At 42.7% G+C, this 16,481-nt stretch overlaps 1 protein-coding gene and 1 long non-coding RNA gene across 3 annotated transcripts in view; one reads left to right on the top strand and one right to left on the bottom strand.

Annotated features, from left to right (window-relative positions):
- chat (choline O-acetyltransferase) overlaps positions 1–9,954 on the bottom strand; it is a 93,227-nt gene extending 83,273 nt beyond the window's left edge. For both annotated transcript variants that reach the window (XM_062975809.1, XM_003223257.3), the window contains exon 1: positions 9,798–9,954. The gene's annotated coding sequence lies outside the window, so the exon portion shown is untranslated. The remainder of the gene's footprint in view (positions 1–9,797) is intronic.
- LOC134297659 (uncharacterized) overlaps positions 1–16,481 on the top strand; it is a 63,642-nt gene that overhangs the window by 28,126 nt on the left and 19,035 nt on the right. The window lies entirely within an intron of this gene.

Below are 16,481 nucleotides of genomic sequence, written 5' to 3' on the forward strand. Positions count from 1 at the left end.
GCTCAGCTAGACAGGTCCTGGGCCTCACCAAACTACAAACCCCAGAATTTCGCAGGAGGCAGAAACCAGATTTAAAGTGGATTGTTACTCTAGTGCAGTGGTTCTCAACATGGGCCAGGAGAATGAAAATCCGATCCACATATCTCCTTCCTCTTTAATTATTTTATTTTATTTTATTTTATTTTATTTCTGCCCCTTTCCGCAGAGCTGACCGCTGGATTGGATAGACCACATCAGGTCTAGATTGTTAAATATGGTTTTCTGTGGGCGAGAAGATGGTGACTGGATGGCATATGTTCTGTTTTGGAAACTAGAGCTGATGTGGTCTATCCAATGCAATTTTCTGAATTAGCACCCCAAATAACCAAACCAAATGTAAAGTTGACCAAAAACTGATTTGTAACCCTTTTGGTACTAATTTTGGAGAGTGGTCCTTGGTCAAAGTGATCCCTGTCAAAGTGGTTCCTGTTCAAGTGGGCCCTGTCAAAAAAGAAAAAGAAAAAGTTGGGAACCACTCCTCTAGTGTGATGAGGCTGTTAGAAGAAGCAGGCATGTTGGGAAGTGCTTGTGCTCCACCTCAGGCCATCCATGGGCTCTCCCTTATTATATGAAGCAGAACAAGATTTATCCAACATTTCACAACTTTTCAATATGAAAAAGCTCTTGGAAATGGCTCAGAAGAGCATATAAGGCATATTTCCCTATTGATGGAAAAAAACATACCTTTAGAAACACCTCCATTTTGTAACTTGAGCTGTTGGATTTCTATTAACTTGGCATCTTTCCTCAGTCCTCATCCATTGGCCCAAAATGATGTGCATGTGTATAAATGCAGACAGCTCGGTAGTTGTTCCCTTGATATCACAGTTGCTTGCACTTGATTTCCTTTTCTTTCAGCAACATTGACCCTGGGGTCCTTGCCATCTGTCCCCATATTATGCTAAAGGTAGAACTTGCAAGGTATTTACACGCTGCGGATCTACAATATCATTAGAAATAGAGAATTTATGGGACAAGGTACTATAACTGAGGAAGCAGTGTGGTTGGGAAAGATGATGCTGAATTAAACCTAGGTTGAGATCATGCAGTGAAGTTTTTAAAGTATAAAATTAGGATTCTAGGGCCCCTTCTACATTGCCATATAAAATCAAGATTATCTGCTTTGAACTGGATTATATGGCAGTGTAAACTCATATCATCCAGTGCAAAGCAGATCGTGTGCATTATTGGCACTTATAACCTGGATTATATGGCAGTGTAGAAGGGGCCTATGAGAGGGGAGTTCAAAACCTTGCTCAGCCATTGAAACCAACTACTTGACTCAAGTCACATTCTCTTGGCCTAAGAAGAAAGCAATGACAAACCTCCTCTGAATAAAGAAAACCAATTCATAGGGCTGCCATGAAAGTATGTTTAAAAATCAGTAACATATTGATATTAAAAACAAAACCACTAAGCAAATAATTCATTTAAAGAGAAGGGAAAATAAGTTTCTATACATTCAGTTTAAAAGAGTTGTGTAGATGTGTTTCTATCTGCACATTTACCTATTTATCATGTAATGTACATGCATGTGCCTTCAAGTTGCCTGCTAGCTTAAGTCGACCCTATGGGTTTCATAAGGTTTTTTTATCTAATGCTAGGAAGAAGTAGACAGCAGTAGTGTATTTAAAGAAAATTGTCTTGTTCAGTATTTGAAAGATGAGTTCATAGGAAAAGGTTTGGTATTGTATAGTCTTACAAATAATGACATGGTTGATATTGCATAGTCTTACAAATAATAATACAGGTTTTGCAGGCATCATGGCTCTTTCCATACTGACACTCAATTTCCATAGACGCCACATCAGAAATAACCTTGTGATTCCCTTGTGATTCACTTGGTTATCCATATGGCAGGCCCTTTTGTACAGCGTCAATACAATATTTTAATGAAAAACTCATCCTCCCCTTTTCTTAGTATCGCCAGAATAATGAAGAAATAATGGCTCAGAGGAGGAAACTATGTTAGAGAATGTTGACCAATGAAACAGGATGATTAGTTTGCGCTGACTTCACAAAACTAGAGTTATGGTGCCTTAATTATTTAGTTACATATACAAAATAGTTCCCCACTGATCAGTTTTCATTGACCAAGCATTAATTGGAGAAGGTTAGTTTACCCAATGGTGAGGTGACCAATTTAATATATGACCCGCTCATTTTACTTTTAAGGCCTTTTCTTGAAAAAAAATCTTCAAGGAAAACCATTGGCAAGATTTAGCAGTGCAGTGCAGCTCTAAGCATGAGATGCACTGCTTTTTTGTGCAAAACTTGGGTCTACACAAATGCAAATACACTCTTTCCTAGAGCCTGGAAACGTTACTTTTTGCTATATCTCTTGGGATCCTCCAGTCAATATGTCCACTAGCTATAGTGGTTGGAGGATTCTGGGTGTTGTAGTCCAAAGTCAAGTTTTTCAAGCTAAATACCTCCTCTCCACATAACAGGACACGAATTTTTCTTTCCTGTAGTCCAGCTGTTTATCTAACCTGGGGAGAAAATTGGGTGAGTTCAGAGGATGACACAGAATGACCAATAGACAGATGTGGACCCAAGGATTCTGGTTTTACACTCTAGCCCTTAAACTTTGGGTTTGTGGTTCATAATGGATCCCATTACAATCTTCTGAAAAGTCAAATATCCTTAGCAGGAAACAGTGTCTGGGGATGAAAAGTATTTGTTTATCAGAGTGTCAATGATAGCATACAAGAGAAATTGTTATCTAGGGTGTGTACAACATACATCCCACTGTCATTTCTGATAAATAGATAAGTTTTATTTTCATATTGCTCATAAACTATAACCAAAATGCAAACACATAATATCCAAAACAAATAACAGCGGGTTGTTGTGGGGGGAGTTTCTTTTGTAAAGAGTGCAGTTGAACACAGAGGCCTGAATTGTATTGGTAGTGCCAACTGGAGTAAACCCGTTGTATTATTTTTGAATGATAAAACACATATGTAAAATCTCATTGATTTTATAAACCAACACTAATTGATAATGACCAATAGATTTCAGACTATAAAATGCAATTGGGAAAATGTGCATTTGGAAAACGTTGGGAAAAACTAAACCCAGTAAGTGTTTAAGTGCTTAAATGACAATCTTGGGAAAATGGGAGAAATGGGTTTTGGAGAGGTAGTTTTGGTAGTACAAATTTGGAGAGGCCACAGGAATAGATCTTGTATTGGTGTGTTATTAAATTAGGATTTACAATGGCACTAAAGCAGTGGTTCTCAAGCTGTGGGTCCCCCGATGTTTTGGCCTTCAACTCCCAGAAATCCTAACAGCTGGTAAACTGGCTGGGATTTCTGGGAGTTGTAGGCCAAAACACCTGGAGACCCACAGGTTGAGAACCACTGCACTAAAGCCACCAGAATGTCATGTTAATTAACCAGCTAAAGTAGAACCATAAAGTGTGTTAAAGCACTGAGCTGCTGAAATTGCAGACTGAAAGGTCACAGGTTCAAATCCCGGGAGCGGAGTGAGCGCCCACTGTTAGCTCTAGCTTCTACCAACCTAGCAGTTCGAAAACATGCCAATGTCTGGCGGGAAGGTAACAGCACTCCATGCAGTCATGCTGGCCACATGACCTTGGAGGTGTCTATGGACAACGCCAGCTCTTCGGCTTAGAAATGGAGATGAGCACCAACCCTCAGAGTCAGACATGACTGGACTTAATGTCAGGGGAAACCTTTACCTTTACTTATGTTGTTAACTGCCTTCAAGTTGACTTCATCTTATGGTAACTGCATGAATGAGAGATCTCCAGGCCACCCTATCATCAGTCTCCCTGTCAAATCTTGCAGACTCATGGTCTTGAGTATCCATATTGGGATGTTCTTTCCTATTGCTTTTCACTTTTGCAAACATTATTGGCGTTTCTAGTGATTCATGTCTTCTTATGTCATCTTCTTGTATTCTTTTATTTGACTGCATATAGAGAACAACTATGTGCGTGGGACATTGGAGGTAAAAAGGTTTGAAAGGGTTTGTTCAGATGTTCAGGGGACAGGTGGACTGAAACAAAGTATGTACTGCACACAAAAGGCATGGCAAAGGCCCAGTCTATATTCATGGGCCTGTGGACACTGGCCAGAGTCATGGACATTTGAACATCTTCTTTGCTTTCCTTCACCAGGAAGAAGAAATTAAAATATAATGAAAAAGAGAATTAATATTGCAATGTGTTGGTGGAACTCAAGATGTGTTATACAAGCAATTCTCTGATACATAATTAACTATTTACAAAATGCCTGATTTTAGGCAGAAAGCACCAAGGGACACTCGATCCCTGTTTTCAGGCAAAGCACCAATAAAAAAGATTATAATGCCTTTGAATGGCACAAATATAGGAAAGTAGCTTGAGTACTGGACTAGGACTCTGGGATGCTTGGGTTCCAATTCCTTTCACCAAATAAAGACTCATCGGGTGATAAACTCACTGGATGATCTTGGGCAAGACACACTCTCTCAGCCCCAGAGGAAGGGAATGGCAAATCTCCTCTAAATAAATCTCATCAAGATAGGTTTGTATTATGACAGAATCAACTTGAAGGCTTGTAACAACAAAAAAGTGCCTTGGACATGTGTGGGGTGCATTTCCATTACTGAATCACCATTCTTCTCCACACACCTGAAATTGGAGAAGTTTCCAATATCCCCCCCCCCCCCCCACACACACACACAAATCACATGGATTGAACTGTGAAAGTAGTTGGGAACATCACTTTTGATGATAAGCATCATTTTGCAAGAAGTGTATGAGAAATGACAAGAGGGGAAGCCTCTTGCATATGATGACTAGGCTACAATAGCCAAAACTGTCCCAATAACATAAGCTGAAACCAGATCCAGGGCTTCGAGTCACTTAATGAAATGTGTTGTCTTTTGTCAATTCCCTGTGTCAACTTAGTCTGGTAAAGGCCCTTTCAGGCCCCTTCTGGATTCAGGCCCCTTCTAGACTCATAATACAGATTATCTGATTTGAACTGGATTATATGAATCTACATTGCCATATAATCCCGTTCAAAGCATATAATCTGGATTTTATATGGCAGTGAAGAAGACGACTGAGAGAACAACTGCAAGGTGCTATGGCAGGATCTATCAATCTATTAATCCATCTATCTATCATCATCTGTCTTCTTTTCTTCCTTCCTTCCTCTTATTCCGAACTGTCCCCTCATGTAAATATTGTATGTGCTGCAATGCTAAAGAGACAAATAATTAAATATGCAATATATGACATTCTTCTATCTATAAAAAGGAAGCCAAGGTACTGCAGTATATAAGTTGTATATAATTACACTTTGTATATACATCCCTGCCTAGTTGTTGAACATCTATCTTCATTAAACTGCTGTATAACATCTTCACTCCAATAATGTTAGTCAAGTTTTAAGAGTTTTAAAGGATTTAATATGTTGTAAATTTGTGGAATGTATTGTGTCTTGTTTATTTAAGTTGTTTATAATTTTATTGAGTTTGTTTTAGATTTTTTTATATGTTATCCTCGGCATTGAATGTTTGCCACTGTGTTTTATTTTGTTGTAAGCCACCGTGTGTCCCATTGGGAAGATAGGGCGAGCACTAAATCCACAAACATGTGGACAATTTCAACAAAAAGGAGAAAACCATGAAAAAGAACAAAATCTGGCTACCAATATTAAAAAGCTCTAAAATCAGGACAGTAAAGAAAGAACAACACAGAGAAAATTGAAGAATTCCAGACATAAATCAATCAGGGCCAGCTAACACTTCCCAAGAAAGGATTCCCCCAGGCAGGAAGCAGCCAGGCTTTGAAGCTGCAAGGCCTTTCAGTGCCAATCAAGCTGGCCAGTTGCAACATTCATACTTGCCTCAAGCAGACAAGAGTTCTTTCTTCCACCCTGGACATTCCACAGATAGATAAACCCTACTTGCCTAGTTTCCAGCAGATCTTACAACCTCTGAGGATGCCTGCTATAGATGTGGGCGAATAGTCAGGAGAGAATGCTTCTGGAACAAGGCCATACAGCCCGGAAAACTCACAGCAATTATTTGTATTGTATTATTTGTATTGTTTCTTCTGATTCCACATATATACAGTATAAACCTCACTTGCCTAGTTTCCAGCAGATCTTACAACCTCTGAGGATGTCTGCCATAGATGTGGGTGAAGCGTCAGGAGAGAATGCTTCTGGAACATGGCCTGACAGCCCGGCAAACTCACAGCAACCCAGTGATTCTGGCCATGAAAGCCTTCAACAACATTGTTGTTGTTGTTGTTGTTGTTGTTGTTTTTGTTATATTTTAATGTTGGACTAGACCTGGTTTTAAGTCCCACCTCAGTCACGGAATCCACATTCTTTAAGTCTCAGAGGAAGGCAGTGACAAACCTCTTTGGAGCAAATGTTGCCAAGGACACATTACGCTAGGGTTGGAGCCAGTTTGAAAAGCCTATAGTAGCAACAACAAAGATGGAAGACACTATTCAGGAATAGGATTTGCAATGGTCCTAGTTTCCTCCATTTCCCAAGGAATGCTCCTCTTGGAGAGCAAAGAACCTGCTCCCAGTAAACATCCCAGAGTTGCTTTGCTCTCTCTGTCCATTTTGAAGGAAAGGAATTGGTTTGCTCTATCATCCCTCAACTTTGCTTATGCCCCCCTCCCAAGATGAGAGGTAATAGATGAGCATTCCTCTTTTGGAAAGGAAGATCTGAAAGAAAGAAGGGCAGTAGGAGAAAGCAGCTGCAGCGCCCAAGGCAAGGGAGCTTTAAAGAGGTTCAGCACCTTGGACAGTTCCCTTCAACTTGACACAGACATAATGATTTCAGAGAAGGCAACACCCTCTCTCCCCCATCCCCATTTGCCCATCTCTGAGGCCCCTTCTACACTGCCACATAAAACATAGATTATCTTATTTGAACTGGATTATATGGCAGTGTAGACTCATAGGTTCAAAGCTGATTATGTGGATTTTTGCTTTGATAATCTGAATTACATGGCAGTGTAGAAGGGGCCATAGAAGGATGTAGTCTGAATGCTGAAAGAGGATAAATCTAAAGCAATTGAAGGGAAGGAAGAGGAGAAAACTATGTTGCCTCTTCCTGAAGCAAGAACCATAGCTATCAGATCTGGAAAGCAGGACCTTCTTGGGACAACTTGGAAGGAGGCTGGTGCCAAGGAGGCAACAAAAAGTCATTTTTCAAGGTACAATCGCTTGGAAATCTCAGTAATAATAATATAATAATAATAATAATAATAATAATAATAATAATAATAATAATAATAATAATCTTTATTTAATAATCTGTCTTCTCTCCCCAAGGGATTCACTGCCATATACTCCAGATTATCAAAGCAGAAGGTCCAGACTGTCTGCTTTGATTATCTTTGATCATCTGGATTATGTGGCAGTGTAGATCCAGCCTACAACTCAGCGTACAACTTTAAGCAGAGGCTAGATGGCCATCTGTCGGGGGTGCTTTGAATGAGATTTTCCTGCTTCTTGCAGGGGGTTGGACTGGATGGCCCGTGAGGACTTTTCCAACTCTACGATTCTATGATTCCACAGCATTCAGAGTGGTGCCCAACTGCATTCCTTCTCCAGTGTAGATGCAGCCTTGCTCAGGGCTGAGCCAAGTGTTGGGCTGCCAGGATCTGTTAAATCCGGAGTCAGGAAAGGATAAAGTGGTAAAACCCTTCTACACTGCCACATGAAACAGGTCATCAAAGCAGATAATCCACATTATCTGCTTCAAACTGGATTATATGAGTCTACACTACCATATAATCCAGTTCAAAGCAAATGATGTGGATTTCATATGGCAGTGTATAGAGTGGAATATAAATAAAGTTGTCGAAGGCTTTCATGGCCGGAATCACTGCGTTGCTGTGAGTTTTCCGGACTGTGTGGTCATGTTCCAGAAGCATGCTCTCCTGACTTTTCACCCACATCTATGGCAGGCATCCTCAGAGATTGTGAGGTCTGTTGGCAATTAGGCAAATGGGGTTTATATATCTGTGGAATAATGTCCACGGTGGGAGAAAGAACTCTTGTCTGTTTGAGGCAAGTGTGAATATTGCAGCTCAACACCTTGACTAACATTAAATAGCCTTTCAGCTTCAAAGCTTGGCTACTTCCTGCAAACACAGCATTGTCCAAATACGAATAAAGGAACACACACGAAAGGCACTACAGACTAATTCAATCAGAGAAGTCAGCCATAGCAGAGCACTTGATGAGCCAAGCTGGACACAGGATATTATTTGAGAACAGAGAAATGCTGGACCACGATAACAACCACCATGTCAAACTAACAGAGAAGCCATTGAAATCCACAACCATGTGGACAATCTCAACAAAAAGGAGAAAAACATGAAAATAAACAAAATCTGGCTACCAGTTGTTTTTTTTTTTAAAAAAAACTCTAAAATCATGACAGTAAATAAAGAACAACACTCAGAAAACAGGGGAATTCCAGACATGAAACAACCAGGGCCAGCTAACACCTCCCAACAAAGGATTCCCCCAGGTAGGAAGCAGCCAGGCTTTGAAGCCGGGCCATTCAATACTAATCAAGGTGGCCAATTGAAACATTCACACCTGCCTCAAACAGACAAGAGTTATTTTTCCCAACCTGGACTTTCCACAGATATATAAACCCCCCTTGCCTAGTTTCCAACAGACCTCACAACCTCTGAGGATGTCTGCCATAGATGTGGGTGAAACGTCAGGAGAGGATGCTTCCGGAACATGGCCATACATCCCGGAAAACTCACAGCAGCCCAGTGATTCCGGCCATGAAAACCTTTTGCAACACAGTGGTCAAACCCTTCTACACTGCCATATAATCCAGATGATCAAAGCAGATAATCCACATGATCTGCTTTGAAATGGATTATATGAGTCTACACTGCCATATAATCCAGTTCAAAGCAGATGATCTGGATTTCATATGGCAGTGTAGCTGTCCCCCTGATATCAGCGAAGGGGCAGTGTGGTTAGTCAGTTGTACAGCAGAGTCTCACTTATCCAACATAAACGGGCCGGCAGAACGTTGGATAAGCGAATATGTTGAATAACAAGGAGAGATTAAGAAAAAGCCTATTAAACATCAAAATAGGTTATGATTTTACAAATTAAGCACCAAAACATCATGTTATACAACAAATTTGACAGAAAAAGTAGTTCATTACACATTAATGCTATGTAGTAATTACTGTATTTATGAATTTAGCACCAAAATATCACAATACATTGAAAACATTGACTACAAAAATGCGTTGGATAATCCAGAACGTTGGATAAGCGAGACTCTACTGTATTTATTGCAGTCCCGAAGAAGGATCCAAAGAACGGGGTTTGAAACGGATTCCGCCTTCAGATCTCTCCGATTTAATACGGGGCAGGGGAAACGAACTTCTTCGGATCCCGTTACTTCTTAAAAAACGACTTACATTTCTCTATGGATTGTGTATTTGAAGGAAAGGTTAGGGATGGGGGGAAAGTTACTAACCAGTCCGGAAACAACACCCCCCCCCCACCCCCACCCCCCGTACAGCCAAGCTACAGGTTCCTGATCCATAAGAGAAGGCATCCTATTGTCGAAAGTCGAGAGACGCGCTCAGGGTTTTCAGAGCTCCCAAGAACCTGGAGGGGTTTTGAAACCATTCAAAGGGAGAACAGAGTGGGGGAAAGACTCCTTTGTCAAAACCCCCTCCTAAGGTTTTCCAAGGGGAAAGCATCCCTTGCCCAAGAGCCTTACCTGGCGCGACTCGGCAGGAGCGGAGTTGGCTTCCGAAGGGAGAGAGACCACAGAGAGAGAGAAAGCAGGAAGGGATTCAAGGGAAGGAGGCAGGGCGAGCAGGGCTCCCTGAGCGAGGCTGCTTCTGGCCACTTCTCCCTCCCCCCAAACCCGCATTCGGACCGCCCCAAGCTTCCCCCTCCCCACACCTCTTCGTTTCCCAGGGCTTGGCGAGTGGGAACTCCTCCTCCTCCAAGCCTCCAATCGGGACGGGACTGGTCCAGGGAAAGGGATGGATGGAGAGGGCGTTTCAAGTCCAGACCCAAAGCCAGACAATTTCCCAACTCTCAGGACTCTCAGAAGCAGTCCGAGCGCCTCTTGTGAGTTTCCTGAGCCATCAGGGAGGGGGGGGGGGCTCTAAACCAAGCCACTTTCCAAGGAAAGGAGTTGGAAGGGTTTCAAGGAGGGCTTCTCCACCTTCTCTTTCTTCGCCCTCGGTGAATCCGGGCAGAAAGACTGGGGAGGAGACCCCTTGCCCCACCTCCCTGCTAAGCCCCCAGTTGGCGTAGTGGACTAAGTGACTTGAAGGTTGGGTTGCTGACCTGAAAGCTGCCAGGTTCGAATCCTACCGGGGAGAGTGTGGATGAGCTCCCTCTATCAGCTCCAGCTCCATGCCGGGACATGAGAGAAGCCTCCCACAAGGATGGCAAAACATCAAAACATCCTGGCGTCCAGGGTTGTTGTATGTCTTTCGGGCTGTGTGGCCATGTTCCAGAAGTATTCTCTCCTGACGTTTCGCCCACATCTATGGCAGGCATCCTCAGAGGTTGTGAGGTGCCTGCCATAGATGTGGGCGAAACGTCAGGAGAGAATACTTCTGGAACATGGCCACACAGCCCGAAAGACATACAACAACCCTGTGATCCCGGCCATGAAAACCTTACTTCTGGAACATGGCCACACAGCCCGAAAGACATACAACAACCCTGTGATCCCGGCCATGAAAGCCTTCGACAACACATCCTGGCTTCCCTTGGGCAACGTCCTTGCAGACGACCAATTCTCTCCAGAAGCAACTCAAGTTGCTCCTGACACGAAAAACAAAAACAAACCATCTCCCTGCTCCCCACTTTCCTGTCCCCCTGTTCATAGTTTCACCCAGGAATTGTGATATTTCACTTCACCCTTTCCAACCAATCTTGGATAGAAACGCTTCCCGACTCTCACTGGAATCAGTTCTCCCCTCCCATTGCTGTATGGCCATGATCCAGAAGCACTCTCTCCTGACGTTCCGCCCACATCTATGGCAGGCATCCTCAAGAGGTTGTGAGGTCTGTTGGAAACTGGGCAAGTGGGGTTTATATATCTGTGGAAGGTGTGGGAGAAAGAATTCTTGCCTGCAGGAGGCAGGTGTGAACGTTGCAGTTGGCCAGCTTGATTAGCCTTGCAACTTCAAAGCCTGGCTGCTTCCTGCCTGGGGGAATCCTTTGTTGGGAGGTGTTAGCTGGCCCTGATTGTTTCCTGTTTCCTGTATAAAGATGCTTCCCGGCTCTCATTGGATGCCGTTCCCCTCTCCCACATGGAGAGAGAGAGAGAAAGAGAGAGAGAGAGATCTCTATGAGGGGGCATCTTTATGCTTTATGCCTGAGTTAGGGCCTTTTACCCTAAGCATTTAAGACCTGGCTTTTTACTAGAGCTTTTGGTCTATGTTCATTTTATCAATATTTGTATGTATGCATTTTTATCCTTTACAATTTAGCTTGTAAATCGCCTAGAGCATCTTGGATGGAGGGCGATTAATAAGTAATTAAATGATGATGATGATGATGATGATACAGGAAACAGGAAACAATCAGGACCAGCCAGGCCCATAGCCAGGATTTTGATTGGGGGGGGGGGGGGGCTGAGTCTGAGTGAGAGAGGATATACCCTAGCAAACCTTTTGTATCGTTATCCCAATACACCCATGCATCTGGGATATATTGAGCATGATGATCAGATCATGATATGAATAAACATAACAGTTTAAATAATAAATGTAAGGTCTTCTCGCGGACCATTCTGAGAATTTCGGGGGGGGGGGGCTACATGTCTGGGATTAGCTAACACCTCCCAACAAAAGATCCCCCAGGCAGGAAGCAGACAGGCTTTGAAGCTGCAAGGCTAATCAAGCTGGCCAACTGCAACATTACACCTGCCTCCTGCAGACAATAGTTCTCATATAGATGGTGATGATGACCTGATCTACAGTGAACATCTGGGGTGGTGGGAGTTGCTACAGGGAGACGTAGGGTACATCTTTATACTATTGTTATTATTATTATTAGTAGTAGTATTAGTATTAGTAGTAGTAGCAGCATTATATTTATTTATACCTGGGGTGTGGTGGAGTCTCCTTCTTTGGAGAGTTTTATGCAGAGGCTGGATGGCCATCTGTCGGGGTGCTTTGAATGCGATTTTTCTGCTTTTTGGCAGGAGGTTGGACTGGATGGCCCACGAGGACTCTTCCAATGTGATTCCATGATCTCCCCCGAAGGGGACTCAAAACGGCTGTAGAATTTAGTTAACAAACACCACTTTAGTTGACAGGGCCCAATGTTATGGAATCACTAGAGTTGTGAGTGGCTCCTCTGACCAAGCGGCAGGTGCCTCCCTAAACTAAGGCCCCAACTACATTGCCATATAATATCCAGATTATCTGCCTTGAACTGAATTATATGACAGTGTAGACTCACATAATCCTCACGTGCTTTGATAATCTGGATTACGTGGCAATGTAGATCCAGCCTAGGACTCAGGATTCCATAGCCCCTTCCACACCTCTGAATAAAACTCCACATTTTCTGCTTTGGATTATATGGCAGTGTGGACCCAGTTCAAAGAAGATATTGTGGGATTTTCTGCTTTGATATTCTGGGTTATATGATTTTGTGGAAGGTCCCTAAGAGTGGTGCTCATCTGCATTCGTTCTACAATGTAGATGCAGCCTTGCTCAGGCCTGGGCCAAGTGTTGGGCTGCACAAGATCTGTTAAATCCGGAATCAGGAGAGGATAAAGAGTCGTCAAATCCTTCTACACTGCCATATGACCCAGATTATCGAAGCAGATCATTCACATGATCTGGCTTGAACTGGATTATGTGAGTCTACACTGCTATATAATCCGTTTCAAAGCAGATAATCCAGATTTCATATGGCAGTGTAGAAGGGGCCTCAGAGAGGAAATGTTTCCAGATTATGAAAGCATATAATCGACATGATCTGCCTTGAACTGTATTATGTGAGTCTACACTGCCATATAATCCGGTTCAAAGCAGAGGACATGGATTTTTTATTGCAGTGTAGAAGGAGCCTCAGAGAGGAAATGTGTCCAGATGATCAAAGAGGATAACCCACATGAGCTACCTTGAGCTAGATTATGTGAGTCTACACTGCCATATAATCCGGTTCAAAGCAGATAATCCGGATTTCACATGGCAGTGTAGAAGGGGCCTCAGAGAGGAAATGTGTCCAGATGATCAAAGAGGATAATCGACATGGTCTGCCTTGAGCTGGATTATGTGAGTCTACACTGCCATATAATCCAGTTCAAAGCAGATAATCCGGATTTCATATGGCAGTGTCCAAGGAGCCTCAGAGAGGAAATGTGTCCAGATTATCAAAGCATATAATCGACATGATCTGCTTTGAACTGGATTATATGAGTCTACACTGCTTCCAAAACTCATAATCCGGGCCAGTGGGGTGTAGTGAGTTGCCTAGGATTTACACGTGAGTAAATCTGGGTCCGGCTTCAGCTTTGGAGGGGTTTAAGAAGGACCTCCGTTTGACGAATTATTTCCTAGTGCCTGAAAGAAGTCGACGGGAAGGGCTATTTCGTTGGTGCCATTTCTTCCTTTGGAAAAGCCTCTTTTGGGCGCTTTTTCTGGGGAAGGAGATCTGTCCCAAATGATAGAAAACTGGGAGGTATCCCTGATTTCCCACCACATCACAGACCGCCAAAGTTATGGAGAAGAGAGGAGAATATTCTCAATTTTTTCAGGTGAAAAAAAAAACCCGAAAGTGACACCCGAATGTGAAATTGGATTGCCTTCTTAGCAGAGTTGCCCCTCCATATCCACGGATTCAATCAACCGCGGCTTGAAAATATCCCCCATTAAATAATAATAAAATAATAAATTTAATTTAATTCAATTTAATTTAATTTAAGTCAAGGGGCACCATTTTACTGTATCATTCACAGCCCAACAAATAAAAATATATTTTTGGTGTCTTGGTTTTTAGGGTTATTTGGTGCACTGATTAAGAAAATTGCCTTGGATAATTTACCACATCAGCTCTAGTTTCTTAGATATGGTTTTCACTGCTCTCTATGGGCGACTGGGACACGGCATATATGGTCGCTGTCTCGCCATGTTCCAGAAGCATTCTCTCCTGACATTTCGCCCGCATCTATGGCAGGCATCCTCAGAGGTTGTGAGGTCTGTTGGAAACTAGGCAAGTGGGGTTTATATCTGTGTGGAATAATGTCCAGGGTGGGAGAAAGAACTCTTGTCTCTTTGAGGCAGGTGTAAATGTTCCAATTGGCCACCTTGATGGCCTTACTGCTTCAAAGCCTGGCTGCTTCTTGCCTGGGGGGATCCTTTGTTGGGAGGTGTTAGCTGGCCCTGATTGATTCATGTCCGGAATTCCTCTGTTTTCTAAGTATTGTTCTGTAATGGCATATATGTTCTGTAATTCAAAAACTAGAGCGGATGGAGGAAAACTGGTGCCATTTTTTTTGAATCAGCAGGTTACATAATATACCCAGATAATGGACTAACATTTGGGGAATTTCCATGGGTTTCGGTATTCGATATCCACAGGGGTCCTGGAACCAAACCCCAGCGGATACCAAGGGACATATATACACTTCCGTTGGGACTCAATTGCCATATTGAGTCTCCATGGAGCAATGGGTTAAACCCTTGTGCCGGTAGGACTGCTGACCGAAAGGTGTGTGTGTGTGGGGGGTGAGCTTTCGTCTGTCAGCGCTAGCTTTCCATATGGGGACATAAAAGCCCCCCACAGGATGGTGAGACATCCGGGGTCCCCTAGTCAGCCTCCTTGCAGACGGCCAATTCTCTCAGACCAGAAGCGACCTGCAGTTTCTCAATACGAAAAAAACCTCCACTAAAATGTGCTCCTTGCGAAATTCCCATTGCGCCCAACTTCACTTCCAAATACTATTTATTTGCTCTCTGCCAGGACTGGGTTGGAATAGGTTCCTTCTAACCATTCGGCATCACTGAAATCTGGCTGTAAAACAAACCCGACTCAGCTCTTTGCTTCCAGATTGGATCGGTTTTCTCCCGAATGAGGCTTTTCAAGAGGCGTGGGCTCGGATCCTACGCATTTACCCGAGTCTTTTGACACAGAAAGGATGTCAATTCTGGCAGGAATGTAAGTCGGACCAGAGCTGTGAATTTATCTACCCCAAGGGCGCTCTGCCGTGTCAGGAGCAACTTGAGAAACTTCAAGTAGCTTCTGGTGTGAGAGAATTGGCTGTCTGCAAGGACGTTACCCAGGAGATGTTAAATGTTTTGATGTTTTACCATCCTTGTGGGAGGCTTCTCTCTTGTCCCTGTATGAGAAGCTGGAGCTGACAGTTCCCCTTTCTAACCGCTAACCTTTCAACCAGGGATCCCACCCAAAGCATGCAAAGAATGCCATTATATGATTCCTTCTGTAATAAGTATTGGTGTGTTTATTGGCAATTGGAAGCCACTTCTCAGGTGTATTTGTTGAGGACTGAGCTCAGAAATGGAAACTAGATTTTTTCCAAGCCATCCCTCCTGACTATTTGCCCACATCTATAGCAGGCATCCTCAGAGGTTGTGAGGTCTGTTGGAAACTAGACAAGTTGGGTTTATATATCTGTGAATGGTCCAGGGTGGGAGAAAGAACTCTTTGTCTGTTGGAGGCAAGTGTGAATGTTGCAATTGGCCACCTTGATTAGCATTGAATAGCCTTGCGGTCTGAAACAGACAAGAGTTTTTTCTCCCACCCTGAACATCCCACAGATATATATACAGTAGAGTCTCACTTATCCAACGTTCTGGATTATCCAATGCATTTTTGTAGTCAATGTTTTCAATGCATTGTGATATTTTGGTGCTAAATTCATAAATACAGTAATTACTACATAGCATTACTGCCTATTGAACTACTTTTTCTGTTAAATTTGTTGTATAACATGATGTTTTGGTGCTTAATTTGTAAAGTCATAACCTAATAGGTTTTTTCTTAATCTCTCCTTATTATCCAAAATATTGGCTTATCCAACGTTCTGTTGGCCCGTTTATGTTGGATAAGTGAGACTCTACTGTATCTATCTATCTATCTCTTAAGAGCAACTCACAGAGCTACGTTTTCAGGGTGTTTCACTCGGCACCATTCAATTGTAAGAAGCCATTCCACAGATATATAAACCCCACTTGACTAGTTTCCAACAGACGCCACAACCTCTGAGGATGCCTACCATAGATGTGGGAGAAACGTCAGGAGAGAATGCTTCTGGAACATGGCTACACAGTCCGGAAAACTTACATCAACCCAGTGATTCCGGCCATGAAAGCCTTCAACAACACAGTAATAATAATAATAATAATAATAATAATAATAATAATAATAATAATAATAAATGATAATAATAAGTAATCATGAC

This window comes from Anolis carolinensis, chromosome 3, assembly GCF_035594765.1.
Source record: "Anolis carolinensis isolate JA03-04 chromosome 3, rAnoCar3.1.pri, whole genome shotgun sequence".
NCBI classification, from domain to species: Eukaryota; Metazoa; Chordata; class Lepidosauria; order Squamata; family Dactyloidae; genus Anolis; species Anolis carolinensis.